The sequence below is a fragment of the Zingiber officinale genome, chromosome 4A, assembly GCF_018446385.1.
Source record: "Zingiber officinale cultivar Zhangliang chromosome 4A, Zo_v1.1, whole genome shotgun sequence".
NCBI lineage: Eukaryota > Viridiplantae > Streptophyta > Magnoliopsida > Zingiberales > Zingiberaceae > Zingiber > Zingiber officinale.
Genome location: NC_055992.1, coordinates 149,129,593 through 149,148,539, shown reverse-complemented (window position 1 = coordinate 149,148,539; position 18,947 = coordinate 149,129,593). Strand labels below are relative to the sequence as shown.

Below are 18,947 nucleotides of genomic sequence, written 5' to 3'. Positions count from 1 at the left end.
TTGTACCCCTAGTATCTAATTAGTGAGCTATAGCAGATCTTGCTAATCGGTTGAGGATATATGATAGAAAAACTAACCTGTTAATCGACAGAGGATCTGACTCGATCCCTTGACTCCCAAAAACCCGTGAAGTGAGGGGAGAATATAATATAATAATAATAATCCAACACTTGTGATGCCTAAGGATCTAGAGAATAAGGGTCTTGTCAGGATGAAGACCCGTAAGCTTGAGCACCCCGATCAATGGAGAATGATGTCTAAGAAATTCCATTTTCATTATGTACTATAGAGGCAATGTGTTCACCGAAATCCTTCGGGATCATGGCAATAGCAAGGAATTTTCTGATGTTGTCCATCTTCACGTTCTAGATCAGGCAAAGTTCTCACAAACAGTGTCAAATATGATCCCGTTTGAAAGCTGAGAAGATAAGAAGAGAATAGAGAGATGGTACCATCTGTGGGAACAGTTGGCGACACTAGAGGTAGGCGGCACTGGCCACGTGAGAGGCGGGTGGCACACCGTGTGTGGCTTCAGCCTGGCTCATAGTGACGATTGCAAGGTGGCAATGGCCGGAGGTGGTAGTGGCATTGACCGGAGGTGACAAGGCTACTGGTGTGAGGGGAGGTGGCGCGTGTGAGCTTGAAGAAAGAGAGCCCCCTGTGACACGTGAGTGACCAACGGTGAAGGCCAGAGAGTGGCAGTGTGCCTACAAAGCGATGGGGGTAGTGTCGACGTCATCTGCTAGTCTCAGCCTCAGCCCCAATGTGGCGGGGGACCCAAACCCCGAAAAGTCCCCTCACCTCAAAGCCCTTCCTCCCCTCTAAAAGACCTAACAAGGAATTGACCAAGATAACCTTTCCTTTCTCCCTAATTCCCTTGGGCCTCCAAATACATCCGCATCAACTACTAAAGGTAGGATTGTAAGCAAGCCAAGTCAAGCCAAGTTTTAGGGTATTCAAACTTGTTTGATAAGGTAACCGAGTCATGCCAAACTGAGTCTAAAATGAATAAAATTTTTAAAATGATTGTTCAAGTTTAGCTTGGTTTATTTTTAATAGCTTGAGTTTGATTCGTTTAGATATTATCAAGCTCTCAATTCAAGCTTAGAGCTTGGTTCGTTTAGATGTTATCGAGTTCTCAATTTAAACTTGTTTGATTGTTTAAAACTTTTGCTTGTTTGATTGGTTATTGAGCTTGATAATTTTAACATGTTTGTTCACTTTAAAAGTATTATTTGTTTATTTAACATGTTGATAAGAGTTTTAATAATAAATATGGTTAATGAATTTTGTTCACAAACATTAATGAGCTAAACATATGTTCAAGTTTGTTTATTTAGTTTAACAAGTTGTTCAAGTTTGTTTATTTAATTGATCTTGTGTATATTGAACAAATATAAATAAATTCTTATCAAACCAAACACCAAACTTATTCATAAATATTCAATTTATTTACTGTCCTAACCAAAGGACAAACTTTCTCAATAGGTAGTAAAAAGAGAAGTTCAAGAAAATTTGAAGTAATCTCCTGAGTCATAGATTCCCTATGAGACACTAAACAAGGATTAACTGTCAGTCAACAAGTAATATAGCAAAAAGCAATTAAATCTCCTGAGTCATAAGTTCCCTATGAAAAACCAATTAGGAATAAACTATTAGTCAGCAAGTAAATTCCCTCTCCTAGGTAAACATCAACTAGAATAAATTTGAAAACTAAATCATCCAGGACTTGCACAGTAATACTTATACAAACTAAGCGCAAGTAAAACTAAATTACATGACTTGGTTGCAATAAGTTATGAGAGATCCACTTGAATATAAAGACAAATCAATGTAGTAAAAAATAAGAATTGTAAAGGAAATAGAAAGAGCAAAATTTTTGGCAATGCATAGTCAAGGTTTTCTTGGATGGCAACCTAGCTAAACTTGTATTTGATCTAAATTTTGCAATAGTTATGATGTAAAAAGTAGTAATCCATGGATAGCTCCTGCAACCAAATGAAAACCAAGTAATTCTTACATTCATAATTTACTCAACAATTGATTGGTTGACGCCAACACTAAAGGTCTTTCCACCCTCCCTAATAGCGAACCACATGCCCTGGTCACATGTCACATGCAAGATGAATTCCACCTCCATATTGATGCACTCTCTGGGCATCACCATCTTCACTTCCTCATCCTTGTCATTCTTAATGGTTGTGAACTTGCTTGTGATGTCGATGGTCCTCATGTAGAACTGCGATCTGTACCCTAAAAAGAAGGGCGAGTGCCTCCAATCCTCTTCTTCCTTGAGGATGTAGACAATGGCGAAAAATTTAGTGTGGGGAGTGATCGTGCCAGGCTTGGCAAGCACCATTCCTCGCTGGATGTTTGCCTTTTGGATACCAGGGAGAAGTAACCCGACATTATTGTTAGTGTGTGCACTTATGTGACAAGACACTTCTTATGTATTTTATGGATAATTATTTTATAAAGGCAAGTATTTATCATGAATTATTTATTTTTCTGTACGTATATGATTAATGATAAAGTTCTATAGATTAATAGGTATATTAATTTGAAAATAGTCCTTGATCAGATAGATATCTAGAGGGGGCATGGATATCTAGATTAACGTTGAGTATGACTAGGTCGAGATAGATCAAGGGATGGATATCTGTAAAGCCCGAAAAATTCCCTAATTTATTTTAGAAATATCCTACGATTTCTCTAGATTTTTAGGATATTTTTACATAATTTTTGGAGTACCGGAAGTAGCAAAAACAAATAAGTCGCAAAATAGCTTAGGCGGGGATCGAACCCGAGACCTATGGGTTAAGGGATAATGCTAGTAACCAGTTGAACCCAGCAGGGCCGTGCTGAAAGAGAAGGGAAACATTTATATTTATATTTGTTTTGGGCCTAGTTACCCACTTAATATAAATATAAACTTAAGTGGGTTTTGGTTTATTTTTGGGTTTGGCAATCTCTCAACCCTCACCACCGAAACCTCACCGCCGCTTCTTCCCCTCTTCCTCACGCACGGCACACCAAGCCAAGGGTCAAGGGAACATCTTCCGGCGATGACTCCAACACGAAAAAGGGTCTTCTCCGCGAGAGGGACGCGAGGACATAAGCGGTTCGTCGAACGGAGCAGTTTTTCGGAAAACCTAGCGGTTAGAATCGTAAGAAAACCTTGCGATTGAGGTAAGAAACCCCTCACCTGCAGTATAATTGCTCTCGCTTGTTAGTTTTGGCGTTAGTTTAGTAGTTTTACAGTTTTTAGTTATAGGGTGTGCTCTCAGTGCACACCAAGCATTCAGTAGAATGCCTAGTTCAGAAGGATGCACCAGTAGACGTCCTAACAGCATGTAAAACGTATTAGAAACATTTTACTCAGTTTATTATCAGTTATTACAGCTATATGGATCAGATATCCATTGGGTGGGCTCCCACAGTAGCCTCTAGGTTCAGATAACCTAGTTCTAGGTGCAGATAACCTAGAACAGCAAAGTAAAATAAAACAGTATTCAGTATTTTACTTTTATTCAGTTGGCACTGTACTTGGATCAGATATCCATGGGCTGGACTCCCACAGTCGTCCCTAGGTTCAGATAACCTAGTAACCCTGCTGGAGGGATGCGCGCACAGTAAGTACAGTTGCCAGGGCCCCAGCAGCATGTTTAGTATTTTCATCTATTATTATATATAGTTTTCCAAATATGTAATCAGTGATGGAAACACTAACTTAGTTTAGTTTCAGTTAATTATCTCAGTTAAGTTTCATGATTTGAGTTCATGACCAGTTAGATGTATATGTATGATCAGTTCAGTATTCATGCTTAGTTTCAGATATAGTATGCTATGCTCAGCTTGTTTGTATGCCATGAACAGTTCAGTACATGTTTGTATGCCATGCCATGTTGCCATGCTCAGTTCAGTTTTCAAACAGCATGTTTTAAAAATATAATCGCATCGTTGCATGTTTTTGTGAGGTAGATGGTTTCTTACTAAGCTCTTTAGCTTACAGGTACTACATTTCTTATACTGCAGATACAGGTAAAAGAAAAGTGGACTAGCGGAGGCTGGAGGACAATGCTATGGAGGTGTGTGTGTGCAAGGGGTTTGGGATAAAGATCCTAGGGGTCTAAACAGCTTAATTCCAGCATTTACGTTGTTAGTTTACTTATGGTTTAGTCCTTAGCTTGTTAAATGTTTTAATCCAGTAAAACTATGCACTATTCAGTTTGTCCAGTTTAGGACGCATGTAGGTTAATGTTAGAATGTTTTTCATGTATCTAGAACCTATGTCTGTGAGTTGTGGCACGTTCCAGTGCCTGAAAGTTCTGAAATCAGGAACTCTGATTTCATATCAGAGTTTGATCGGTCTGCCGACCGATCCGTTGCAGTATCAGGATCCTGGATCGGTCAGCCGACCGATCCAGAGGCATATGAGTATGCTATCTGATCGGTCGTTCGACCGATCCAGCATCGAACAGAAGGCATCCCAGCGTCTCCAGGTGCCTGGATCGGTCTGCAGACCGATCCAGACACACCTGGATCGGTCATGCCGACCGATCCAGCCTCTGCTGGATCGGTCCTCAGACCGATCCAGCAGGGCACAGAATCGCAGCAAGTTTGATCAATCCGTGGATCAATCAATAGCTAGCTGGGAAGTTAGATTGAGTTCCTAGCTCAGATGGGAGGTCGAGTATCCTCCTTAGCACATGTACACCAACCGGAGAGGGGCTTGAATCCTTCCTTATAACAGCATGGGTGTATCAGTTGTCAGATCAACAGAGTCAGTTAGTGAAAATTTTATTTTATCCAGTTTTCCGCACAGTACGACACAGTAGCTTCAGTAGTTAATGTAGCGGTCCGGCTCACAGCTTAGTACCCAGGAGTTGGGTCATTACAGAGTGGTATCAGAGCAGTGTTCCATACTTCCTACACACACATCAGCATTGTGCCTACAGCTTCCAAGTAAGAACATCTCTCACCCAGTTTTATTTTCAGCTTTGATATCAGTTATATGTGCTTTCATGTTTGCTCTCATGTTGGTAGTTAATTAATTCATGTTTACAGTGAAAGTATTTAACATGTTATCAGTAGTTAACTATAACATGATAGCCTAGTTATATATATGTGTTCTCTGCTACTTAGAAAATGGTACGAGGACGTCTAACTAAGAAAGCATCAGGGGCTGAGCACTAGCATGAGGCAGGTAGTTCAGTGCCTCCCCCAGACCTTACAGCACTAGTGGCTCAGCTACAGCAGCAGTTAGCTGAACAGCAGCAGGAGATAGCCTCCTTAAAGGCTAACCAGCAGACTACTCCCCCAGTCACTCCAGTACCGAACCTCACGACTCCAGTAATCACAGAGGTTGTACCAGCTCAGCCTGCAGTACCAGTAGCCCCAGTAGCAGGGGCTAAGAGAGAAGCTTACCTTATCCAGTGGCAGAGAATTAAGCCCGAGAACTTCTCGGGCACCAATGAACCATGGAATGCTCTGGCATGGTTTAAAACACTGGAAAGCACGATGGAGCTTCTAGGCGGCCGAGCACGAAAGGTGAAGTGTGCCTCCTTCTGCTTGACAGGAGCATGTGGTGGGAGCGGATTAAATCGAAGTGGCCAGTAAACCAGATGGCATGGGCCAACTCCGAGAAAGAATTCTTCGAGGAATTCTTTCACATGCAAGTCACGAACCGACACTATGACGAGTTCAACGTCAGGGCAACCTATCGGTTGAAGCCGTGAAGAAATTCAACAGTTGGCTCGTCTGTGTCCGGAACTAGTCAGCACAGAGAAAGAACGAGTACGGTTGATGCTGAAGATGCTCGGACCATAGATCGCAATGAATGTGGTGGTGGCGTTCATAGGCCACAAACCACGGAGGAGCTAGTGAGTAGTGCTCGATCACGAGCACTATCAAGACAAAGATCACCCAGTGACGAGGTTTCCACAGCCCAAGGGACAAGTGGCTCGGTACTCAGTGAAACAACAGGACATAGCTTCAATCGGAAGGGAAACGCAAGGCAAGCGGTGACCCAAAAGGAGGACCAGCTGGAAAACATTCCAGACATCCCAAGTGTGCTACTTGTGGGAAACACCATCCAGGAGTTTGCCGCAAGGGTACGCGAGGTTGTTTTGAATGTGGACAGGAAGGGCACATGGCTAAGCAGTGCCCGAACAAGAACAGTCTTCCTCAACCTCAGCCGATACAGTATGGAGCTCAGCCAGCGCAGCTACACCAGATGTATGCTGCCTTAGATGGTCCACAGATCAGTCAGGGCAGATTAGAAGCCCCCACAGCTAACATGAATGCCAGGATTTTCTCACTGACCAGAGAGGACGTAGCAAATGCCTCGACAGTTGTCACAGGTCAGATCAGTATTTTACAGCATAATGCAACTGTCTTATTCGATACTGGGGCAACCCACTCTTATGTATCCAGGGCGTTTGCCGAGAAATTAGCAACACCTCCAGAGGTACTCAATAGTCAGTTTCTGACAACACTACCCTCAGGAGACATTATGGCATCTACACACTGGCTCAGAGCAGTGCCAGTCATTATAGCAGACAGAGAACTTTTTGGTGATCTGATAGTGCTAGAAATGACTGACTACGATGTCATCTTTGGAATGGATTTTCTGATCAGATACGGCGCTTCTATAGAGTGCCGTAAACAAAAGGTCATATTCCAACCTGAAGAAGGAGTACAGTTTGAGTACATAGGAAAACCAAAGAGAAAAGCCAGGAAGTTTCTCTCAGCATTGAAAGCACAGCAGCTATTGGATTCAGGATGCATGGGATTTTTAGCAAATGTAGTCAACACCAGCCAGGACAAGAACCAACAGCTATCAGAGGTTCGAGTCGTTTGTGACTACCCAGCAGTCTTCCCTGAAGAGCTACCAGGCTTAGCACCAGACAGGGAGATTGAATTTGAGATAGAGCTCATTCCCGGCACAAATCCAATTTCCAAGGCACCGTACCGCATGGCTCCAGCAGAACTGAAGGAACTTCAGGAGCAATTACAGGAGCTTCTTGACAAGGGTTTCATACGCCCTAGTCACTCACCATGGGGAGCACCTGTGTTGTTCGTGAAGAAGAAGGATGGAAGCATGCGCCTATGCATAGACTACCGTGCCTTGAACCAGGTCACAATTAAAAACAGGTACCCTCTCCCCAGGATAGATGACCTGTTTGATCAGCTAAAGGGAGCCACAGTGTTCTCTAAAATTGACCTCAGATCAGGATATCACCAGGTTAGAGTCAAGAAAGGTGATATACCTAAAACAGCTTTCAGGACCAGATACGGACATTATGAGTTCGTAGTCATGCCTTTTGGCGTGACAAATGCTCCAGCTACTTTCATGGATCTCATGAACAGAGTATTCAGAGAATACTTAGACAAGTTTGTCATCATGTTCATCGATGACATTCTTATCTATTCAGGCACTCAGGAGGACCATGCAGAGCATTTGAAGACAATTTTGCAGATCCTTCAGCGGAACCAGCTGTACGCCAAATTCACGAAATGTGAATTTTGGCTAGACCAGGTAGCCTTTCTCGGTCACATCATCTCCAAGGATGGTGTTATGGTAGATCCCAGCAAGATAGAAGCAGTAAGTAACTGGAAGAGACCCAGGAACGCCAGTGAAATCAGAAGCTTTCTGGGATTAGCAGGCTACTACAGGAAATTCGTAGAGGACTTCTCCAGGATAGCCTCCCCACTGACAGCTCTCACCAGGAAGAACAAGAAATTTCAGTGGACAGAGGACTGCGAGAACAGCTTCAGCGAACTAAAATGGAGATTGACCAGTGCTCCTATTTTAGCTATACCAGAAAACACAGACAGCTTCGACATCTACAGTGACGCCTCTAAATTGGGATTAGGAGCAGTACTGATGCAGCAGGGCAAGGTGATCGCCTATGCCTCCAGACAACTCAAGAATTATGAGAGGAACTATCCTACTCACGACCTTGAGCTTGCAGCAGTGGTGTTCGCTCTCAAGATTTGGAGACATTATTTGTACGGAGCTCAGTGCAGAGTGTATACAGATCATCAAAGTCTGAAGTATTTCTTTACTCAAAAGGATCTGAATATGCGACAGCGCAGATGGTTAGAGCTGGTCAAGGATTATGACATAGATATCCTCTACCATCCAGGGAAAGATAATAAGATAGCAGACGCACTCAGCAGGAAGTCCAACACTGCCTTATTATCTTTAGCAGCTATGTCACCACCCCTAAGGAAGGAGATTACAAATTTTAGTCTCGAGCTTATAGTCGGGCAGCTTTCCACTATGTCATTAGCATCTACCTTGCTTGATGATATTCAGACAGCTCAGAAGCAGGATCCTGAAATCCAGAAAATTAGCAGAATCAGAAAGTGGAGAGTTCAGGGTGTCCGCCAGTGGGGTAGTGTACTGTGGTGACAGACTTTGTGTTCCAGATCAGGAGGAACTACGAAAACAGATTCTAGATGAGGCTCACAGGACTCCCTATGCGATGCATCCTGGTTCCACCAAAATGTATCAGGATCTAAAGAAACGATTTTGGTGGCCTGGGATGAAGCGAGATATCGCCAGATACGTCAGCATCTGTCTAACCTGTCAGAGGGTTAAGGCAGAACATCATCGATCAGGAGGAGTTCTGCAGCCGATCCAGATTCCAGAATAGAAGTGGGAGGATATCTCTATGGACTTCATAGTGGGATTACCCAGAACCACGAATGGTTTTGATGCTATCTGGGTAATAGTCGACAGGTTGACTAAATCAGCCCACTTTTTAGCTATCAGAATATCCTATTCCATGGAGCAGCTAGCTCAGTTGTATCTCAAGGAGATTGTCAGGCTGCATGGAGTCCCACGAACCATTATATCAGACAGAGACAACAGATTTACATCACACTTCTGGAAGTGTGTACAGACAGCTATGGGCACCCAGTTAAAATTCAACACAGCCTTCCATCCTCAGACAGATGGTCAGACGGAGCGAGTAAATCAGGTACTCGAAGATATGCTCCGGGCTTGTGCCCTAGATTTCAAGGGAAGTTGGTGCAAATATCTGAGTCTAGCAGAATTTGCATACAACAACAGTTATCAGGCCACTATCGGCATGGCACCTTATGAGGCACTCTATGGGCGGAGGTGCAGATCACCAATCTGCTGGTATGAGAGTGGTGAATAGAAGGAACTAGAGCTTCAGACAGATCTAGTAGCAGATACCACAGCAGCCATACAACAGATTCGCCAGAGGATAGAGACAGCACAGAGCCGTCAGAAGAGCTATGCTGATACACGACGCAGACCCCTAGAGTTTTCAGTTGGGGATACAGTTTTCCTCAGAGTAGCTCCCATGAAGGGAGTCATGCGCTTTGGGAAGAAGGGCAAGCTAGCTCCCAGATATGTGGGACCATACCTTATCACGAAGAGAGTGGGCAAGGTAGCATATGAGCTAGAGCTACCTCAGGAGATGTCAGCTGTCCACAACGTATTTCATGTCTCCATGCTGAAGAAGCATATTCCAGACGCCACCAAGGTGATTGAGCCCCAGTTGGTACAGGTCCGTGATGATCTCAGCTATGACAGTCGGCCAATTCAGATAATAGACCGAGCAGTAAAGAAATTACGGAACAAGGAAGTACCATTAGTCAAAGTCAGCTGGCAAAATCATACAGCAGCAGAGGCGACTTGGGAGACAGAGGCCAACATGAGACAGAAGTACCCAGAATTGTTTTAAGTTCGGGGACGAACTTTTTATAAGGTATGGGGGATTGTAAAGCCCGAAAAATTCCTGAATTTATTTTAGAAATATCCTACGATTTCTCTAGATTTTTAGGATATTTTTACATAATTTTTGGAGTACCGGAAGTAGCAAAAACAAATAAGTCGCAAAATAGCTTAGGCGGGGATCGAACCCGAGACCTATGGGTTAAGGGATAATGCTAGTAACCAGTTGAATCCAGCAGGGCCATGCTGAAAGAGAAGGGAAACATTTATATTTATATTTGTTTTGGGCCTAGTTACCCACTTAATATAAATATAAACTTAAGTGGGTTTTGGTTTATTTTTGGGTTCGGCAATCTCTCAACCCTCACCACCGAAACCTCACCGCCGCTTCTTCCCCTCTTCCTCACGCACGGCACACCAAGCCAAGGGTCAAGGGAACATCTTCCGGCGATGACTCCAACACGAAAAAGGGTCTTCTCCACGAGAGGAACGCGAGGACATAAGCGGTTCGTCGAACGGAGCAGTTTTCCGGAAAACCTAGCGGTTAGAATCGTAAGAAAACCTTGCGATTGAGGTAAGAAACCCCTCACCTGCAGTATAATTGCTCTCGCTTGTTAGTTTTGGCGTTAGTTTAGTAGTTTTACAGTTTTCAGTTATAGGGTGTGCTCTCAGTGCACACCAAGCATTCGGTAGAATGCCTAGTTCAGAAGGATGCACCAGTAGGCGTCCTAACAGCATGTAAAACGTATTAGAAACATTTTACTCAGTTTATTATCAGTTATTACAGCTATATGGATCAGATATCCATTGGGTGGGCTCCCACAGTAGCCTCTAGGTTCAGATAACCTAGCTCTAGGTGCAGATAACCTAGAACAGCAAAGTAAAATAAAACAGTATTCAGTATTTTACTTTTATTCAGTTGGCACTGTACTTGGATCAGATATCCATGGGCTGGACTCTCACAGTCTGCTGGATTCGGAACTTGCAATCTCGGGTCTCGTAGGGATGCGCGCACAGTAAGTACAGTTGCCAGGGCCCCAGCAACATGTTTAGTATTTTCATCTATTATTATATATAGTTTTCCAAATATGTAATCAGTGATGGAAACACTAACTTAGTTTAGTTTCAGTTAATTATCTCAGTTAAGTTTCATGATTTGAGTTCATGACCAGTTAGATGTATATGTATGATCAGTTCAGTATTCATGCTTAGTTTCAGATATAGTATGTTATGCTCAGCTTGTTTGTATGCCATGAACAGTTCAGTACATGTTTGTATGCCATGCCATGTTGCCATGCTCAGTTCAGTTTTCAAACAACATGTTTTAAAAACATAATCGCATCGTTGCATGTTTTTGTGAGGTAGATGGTTTCTTACTAAGCTCTTTAGCTTACAGGTACTACTTTTCTTATACTGGAGATACAGGTAAAAGAAAAGTGGACTAGCAGAGGCTGGAGGACAATGCTATGGAGGTGTGTGTGTGCAAGGGGTTTGGAATAAAGATCCTAAGGGTCTAAACAGCTTAATTCTAGCATTTACGTTGTTAGTTTACTTATGGTTTAGTCCTTAGCTTGTTAAATGTTTTAATCCAGTAAAACTATGCACTATTCAGTTTGTCCAGTTTAGGATGCATGTAGGTTAATGTTAGAATGTTTTTCATGCATCTAGAACATATGTCTGTGAGTTGTGGCACGTTCCAGTGCCTGAAAGTTCTGAAATCAGGAACTCTGATTTCATATCAGAGTTTGATCGGTCTGCCGACCGATCCGTTGCAGTATCAGGATCCTGGATCGGTCAGCCGACCGATCCAGAGGCATACAGTATGCTATCGGTCGTTCGACCGATCCAGCATCGAACAGAAGGCATCCCAGCGTCTCCAGGTGCCTGGATCGGTCTGCAGACCGATCCAGACACACCTGGATCGGTCATGCCGACCGATCCAGCCTCTGCTGGATCGGTCCGCAGACCGATTCAACAGGGCACAGAATCGCAACAAGTTTGATCGATCCGTGGATCGATCAATAGCTAGCTGGGAAGTTAGATTGAGTTCCTAGCTCAGATGGGAGGTCGAGTATCCTCCTTAGCACATGTACACCAACCGGAGAAGGGCTTGAATCCTTCCTTATAACAGCATGGGTGTATCAGTTGTCAGATCAACAGAGTCAGTTAGTGAAAATTTTATTTTACCCAGTTTTCCGCACAGTACGACACAGTAGCTTCAGTAGTTAATGTAGCGGTCCGGCTCACAGCTTAGTACCCAGTAGTTGGGTCGTTACAATATCCAAGTTGTACTTCGGGGTGCCTTGAGTTTAGAGGTAGACTGGACATGACCCGCTTAAGATAAAATTACATATTAAGCATCATTGGTTTTTCCTTTTATAAATGAGTGTAACTGATCTTTTGACTTGAATCCTTCATTTATTTTATGCGTGGAGTTATGTGCATTGACACTGTTAAAAGCCGTCTTTAATCGGATTATGATTAATACAGTAGTTAGGTGTATGACAAAACGTAGAGAAAATAGTGTTGAGTCAATAAAGGATTCATCGCTCTCTTAGATTAGGAGTTGACATCCTAACCGCTTGATAGAGATATTAGTGACTTGAAATCCATGACCATGAGAGGAATAATTTATCATTCAAGAGGAGTCTATTATATCTTAGAAATTAAGTAAAATAATTAATTTGGTAATGATGCATAATGTACCGAATTAATTAGGATGTAGGCTTAGATGAATAGATTGAATTATACAGTAATCGGTTCATGGTGGTTTATAGTTTATGACTGATATTAATTTTATCACGTTGGGTGGCTAAAAACTATTGTTAGACAGTTACATTAGTATGTGTATGGATTTACACTACATTCGTGTATAAAACATAGAGGGTCGCACGCATAATACGTAGACATAAACATTATTTATAATTGATTATTTTAGTGGATACTAAAATTAATCAATTGATTATTTCAGAATAAGAATTAATTGGATCATTAATTAATTCTAAAATATCGGAAGCTAATCGAGATTAAGATCAAATATGGATTTATTTGATACAAAAAGAGAGAATTCGAATAATCATAACCATAATGATTAATGGAGAATTCGAAAAGTCATCATAATGATGATTAATGGATAAGTTGAAAAGTCATCATAATGAAGGCCATAAATAAAGAACTTATGGAGGCTATAACTCTTCATCTTCCTAATTAATAGAGATCATAAATGAAGAATTAATGGAGACCTTACCTTTTTGTATTCCTTGGAGGCTATAAGTAGCCATCCTTGGAAAGATTCAAGAAAAGAATTCCTTCTCTCGATTTCTCTCTCATCACCTTCTTTTTTGCTTTCTTCCATCGGAAGAGATCGATAGTGCTTCCAAGGCTTTGTCAAGTTTGTGATCTAGTGCGCGTGGATACTGATAGAGGAGTCACACGTGGGGCTTTTATCTATCTGTGATATCATTCACACCTATCAAGGACTCGAGGTATGTTTTTATGTTATTTTAAGTAAAACTATATGTACCATGAAGAGATCCATGATTCAATATATATCTTCTACTGCGCTCCAAACCCAACAATTATCTCCAGCCATCGCATCATCAAGAATCTTTTGGAACATCTCGACGCCTATAACCGTGGTGGTTCGCATCTCCCAAGTTCTTAAGGCCAACAATCTCGACAGTATCACCAACCTTTACCATGACATGCTCAATTCGGCTAATGGCAACAGTCCCACGGTGGCATGGCTAGTAATGGAGAATCTATCTTCTATGGCAAGGAGGAATGGGAGGTCAGTTTGTCGTTGCCAAATGGGGATGCAGTTGTCCACAGCGTCCATGAGTTCAATGATCTTGTCAACCTAGTTGTTCTCGCCGCGCTTGATATTGGGGTTGGCAATGAGGGCCTCGAGAGCAAGGAGGGCGGAGCTAGAGATGAAGGGAATGTCATCACCCGGGAACTCATAGGGAGAAAGTGTTAGAGTGTATACTAAAAGCCTAGCTTTTTGTAAATATTTATTTTTGAAATAAAGAATCACATTGGTCAAATGTTTATATTTATATACTAAGTGTAGTTGTTCAATTAATTTATATTGTAGATAACATGGTGTGTGGTGTCACACACAGAAGATCATGTTATCAGTTCCTTATAAGTTATAAAAAGTTGCTCACGACTAAGATGGAAAGGAACAAACCATTGGAATAGTTGTAGTGTAATTTGGTATTAGTTTATTTTAACTATAAAATTACACTAGTACACTCTAAGTGTATTGAGGAGGACCATTTAAGGTAAGTTCTTTTTATATTGACTGCATAAAAGAACAAGACCTTTGTTATTATAGAAGTGTGTGCTCTTAATCATGATATAATAACAAGCACATATACTCAATATTCATTTTTTTATTTTATCAAAGGGTGCGATTTAGTTTGATAAATCAATAGGCCTGATAAGTTGAGAAATGATATTATTTATACGGTGTGTTGTTGATTATAGAATGAAACTGTGTCCTAGTAATCTAGGTTGATAATGTCCCCAAGAGGAGCTCATAAGGATTGCCATGTAAACCCTACAGGTGGACTTAGTCCGACATGATGATGAAGTTGAGTGGTACTACTCTTGGAGCTAGATATTAATTAAGTTTGTCAGTAACCAATTTAATTAGTGGACATTCTATATTTTAAACACAGGGAGACTAACACACTCATGATAAGAAGGAGACCATATAATAATATAGGATTGGTGCGGTAGTTCAATAATAACTCTTTAGTGGAATAAGATATTATTGATGAACTCGAGTTGGGTGTTCGGGGCGAACACGGGAAGCTCAAGTTCATCGGAAGACCAAAACCAATTATTCCTCTCGGTCCTTGTCGTAACCTCTTATTTATAAAGTGTTATACCCACCCATACCCACCTTCTTACCCACCTTAAGGTGGTTGGCTAAGCCTAGCTTGGAGCCCAAGCTAGGGCCGGCCAAACCAAGGTGAGATGGTTTAAAGAGGTGGCCGACCCTATCTTGAACCCAAGCTTGGTGTGGCCGGCCACATTAAAATAAAAGGATTTTATTTTTTAAAAAATCTTTTCTTATGTGGAAGCCATGATTTTAAAAGAAAGTTTAAAATTTAAATATTTCCTTTTATAGTTTCCTATAAAAGATTAAGAGAAATGTTTGATATCTTTCCTTATTTGTAGTTAAAAGGAAGATTTTAATTTTTGATAAAACTTTCCTTTTTATAACCATCCTCATGATTTTAAAAAGAGAGTTTTAAAATTAAATCTTTCCTTTTATAGTTTCTACAAAAAGAGAAAAGATTTGATATCTTTCCTTATTTGTAGATTGAAAGGAAGATTTTAATTTTGAGAAAACTTTCCTTTTTGTAATCATCCACATGTTTTAATAGAAAGATTTTAATTTATAAAATTTTCCTTTTATAACCAACCATGAAGGAAATTTTTGAAAGAGAAATTTTTATTTAAAAATTTCTGGAAATAAATTAGGATATTTTAATTTTGTATTTAAAACTTTCCTTCCTTGGAGGATTAGATATGGCTGGCCACATTAATAGAGAAAAGGATTTTTAATTAGTTAAATTTTCCTTTTCAATGGCAAGGAAAATAAGGAAGTTTTTATTAAAACTTTCCTTATTTGCCAAGACCAAGGAATATAAAAGAGAGGGTAGAGGTGCCTCACCTCATAACAATACTTCTATTATTCCTCTTCTCCTTGGTGGTGGCCGACCCTTATCCTTCTTCATCTCCTTTTCTTCTTCTTTGGTGGCCGGCGGCATCAACTCTTGGGGAGTCCTTGGTGGCCGAATTTTTCTTGGAGAAGAAGTAGAGAAAGGAGGCTTTGTTTCTAGCATCCCTTAGAACTTGGTGGTGGTGGCCGAACCTCATCTTCTCTTGAAGTTCTTATTGTGGCCGAAACTTGCTTGGAGAAGAAGGAAGCTTGGGTGGATTCTCGTCTCGGTAGATCATTGCCCACACGACGTCCGAGATAAGAAGAGGAATACGATAAAAGATCGTGAGGTCTATAAGCTATAAAATGTATAACTAGCTATTAGTTCCCGCATCATAACTAGTTCATCCTTTTATTTAGATCTTGAAATACCAAACACAAAAGGCTAATGAATCTAGGTTATCGAATTTATATTTTTGATTTTGTGTTTCTTTTGTTTTTCGAATTTGTGATTTGATTGTTCTTTTTGGTTAAACCTAGGGTTACTATAAGGAAATTAAATATTAAATTTCGTTGAAAGGCTTTGTCTAGGAAGTGGTGGATGCTCCCATACCCAAGAAGGTCTGGTGCCTCACCATGTTTAACCTGGAAGTCAATCTCTAAAATTAATATTTGATTAAATTTGTAACATGGGTGGATTTGGATCAATAATGTTAAGCATCGTTTGCGATCCAAGTCTAAACTACTAAGAACAGATAAGTTGAATTTGGAATCAATAATGTTAAGTTCCATTTGCGATTCCAAATTAAATTTCTAAAGAACACAATAGGTTGTTAGGAATGGTTCAGGATTTGTACAAAATTTTTGTACAGGGGAACTGGTACGATATTCCCAGTAGCAACCAACAATTGGTATCAGAGCTAGGGTTTGCCTCTGTGTGTTTGGTTTTCAGTTTAATTATGCACATATCATACATAATTTAGGCAGGATAATAGTAGGATGTGCTAACTCTGTGGTTGCAGGCTCCAACTATTATGGCTTATAGATATTGTGTGTGATTGGACCCTTGGACATGTCAAGGACGTTTTATGTGTGTGCATGATTGTATGTATTAAATACATCAGGAGTTGTATAAGTTTTAGGATTTTACATTTTTGTTTCGATCTAAATTACATGTACATTCCTTTGTGGAATATAGGATCGATATATGTAAAATTCTATTTTTGTCGTGGATCATATCCTTGCGAGGTGTGGTACTATTTGAGGACCAGAGGCGCAACGAAAAAAGAAGCAAGATAGATGCGGCGACTAGACTCGATTGCGGTGGCTAAAGATGGCAGCACCTAGGGTTGACAACACACGGAGGACAGTGATGGAAAAGGCCATAATAGTTGGAAAATTATTTCCCATATTTATTGCTTTATTTGCTGTGATGTGTGTGTGCATGGTTAAAATTCCGCACCTTAAATAACTAAGTGGGAGAGGGATTAGTAAATAAATTTCACGGTCTCCATTACTGGTTTGTAAGTGATGCAACAAACTTACGTGTTGGCTCTAAGCGCCTCCCTCCACAACGGATGAGTTTGTTTGCGGATCACTAGTGTTGGAGTGTATACTGAAAGCCTAAGCTTTGTAAACATTCATTATGAATAAAGAATCACATTTGGTTAAATTGTCTACATTTAGTTGTAGTTGTTCAATTAATTTATATTGTAGATAACATAGTATGTGGTGTCACATGCAAAAGATAATGTTATCAGTACCTTATAAATTATAAACAGTAGCTCGCGATCAAAATGGAAAGGAGCAAACCATTAGAAGGTCGTAGTGTAATTAGGTATCAGTTTATTTTGACTGTATAATTACACTAGTACACTCAGAGTGTATTGAGTAGGACCATTTGAGGTCGTTTCTTTTATACTGACTTTATAAAGAAACAAAGACCTCAGTTATTATGGAAGTGTGTGCTCTTAATCCTAATATAATAACAAGCACATATATTTGATATTTATTTCTTTAATTTATCAATGGGTGAGATTTAGTTCGATGAATCAATAAACCCGATAAATTGGGAAATGGTATCACTTATAGTGTGTGTTGTTGATTATAGAAGGAAACTGTGTCCTAGAGATACTAGGTTGATAATGTCCTCAAGAGGAGCTCATAAGGATTGTCATGTTAAACCCTGCAGGTGGACTTAGTCCGACATGACGATAAGGTTGAGTGGTACTACTCTTGGACTAAGATATTAATTAAATGAGTTGTCAGTAACTCACTTAATTAGTGGACATTCGATATCTTAAACACAGGGAGACTAACACACTCATAATAAGAAGGAGCCCAAAAAATGTAATTTGAGATTGGTGCGGTAGTTCAATAATAGTTCTCTAGTGGAATGAATTATTATTGATAAAATTAAGTTGTGTGTTCGGGGCGAACACGGGATGCTTAATTTTATCGGGAGACCAAAACCAATTCCTCCTCTCGGTCCCTATCGTAGCCTCTTATTTATAGAGTACTATACCCACCTATACCCACCTTCTATACCCACCAATAAGGGGCCGGCCAAGCTAGCTTGGGAACCAAGCTAGGGCCGACCTAGGTATAAGATTGGGTGGCCGACCCTAGCTTGAACCCAAGCTAGTGGGGGCCGGCCAAATTAAATTAAAAAAGAAATTTAATTTTAATTTTTATTATGTGGAAGATATAATTTATTAAAGAGAATTAAAATTAAAATATCTCTCTTGTAAAAGATCTACAAAAGATTAAAGAAAGAGATTAGATCTCTTTCCTTATTTGTAGATTGGTGAGATATTTTATTTTCTCTTTAAAAATTATTCACATGTTGTAAAATTAAAATTATAGAAATTTCCTTTTTATCAACCATGAAGAGATTTGAAGAGAAATTTTATTTTTTTAAATTTTCAGAAACAAATTAGGAAGTTTTAATTGTTGATTGAAACTTGTCCAATTTTGTTTTCATTGATGTGGCCGGCCACTTGATTTTAATTGGGGAAATTTTATTTTATTTTTCTCAATTAAATCATGTCAAGGAAATTGAGGAAATTTTATTGTAATTAAATTTCCTAATTTGCCTAGGCCAAGGAATATAAAAGAAGGGGTGAGGGTGCCTTCATGAGACACAATATCTATTATTTCTCTCCCTCTTTTGTTCCTTGGTGTGGCCGACCATCCTCTCCCTCTCTTCCTCTTGTGGTGGCCGAACCTCTCTCTCTCTCCCTTGGAGCTCTTGTGGTGGCCGGATACTACTTGGAGAAGAAGAAGAAGAAGGAGAGAAAGCTAGCATCTCTTGGAGCTTGGTTAGTATTTTGGTTTTTCTCCTTGGTGAAGTTTTCCTTTTGTGGCCGAACCTTGCTTGGAGGAGAAGAAGGTGGTTGGTGGTTTCTCATCTCGGTAGATCGTTGCCCACACAACATCCGAGGTTAGAAGAGGAATACGGTAGAAGATCAAGAGGTTTTTCTACAAGGTATAACTAGTAATTTTTCTTTCCGCATCATGCTAGTTATTTATGGAAATAATACCAAATACAAGAGG

The 18,947-nt window shown here is 40.4% G+C and overlaps 1 pseudogene; it reads right to left on the bottom strand.

Moving 5' to 3' along the window:
* Positions 1-2,029: 2,029 nt before the first annotated feature.
* LOC121972918 overlaps positions 2,030-18,947 on the bottom strand; it is a 52,915-nt pseudogene continuing 35,997 nt past the window's right edge.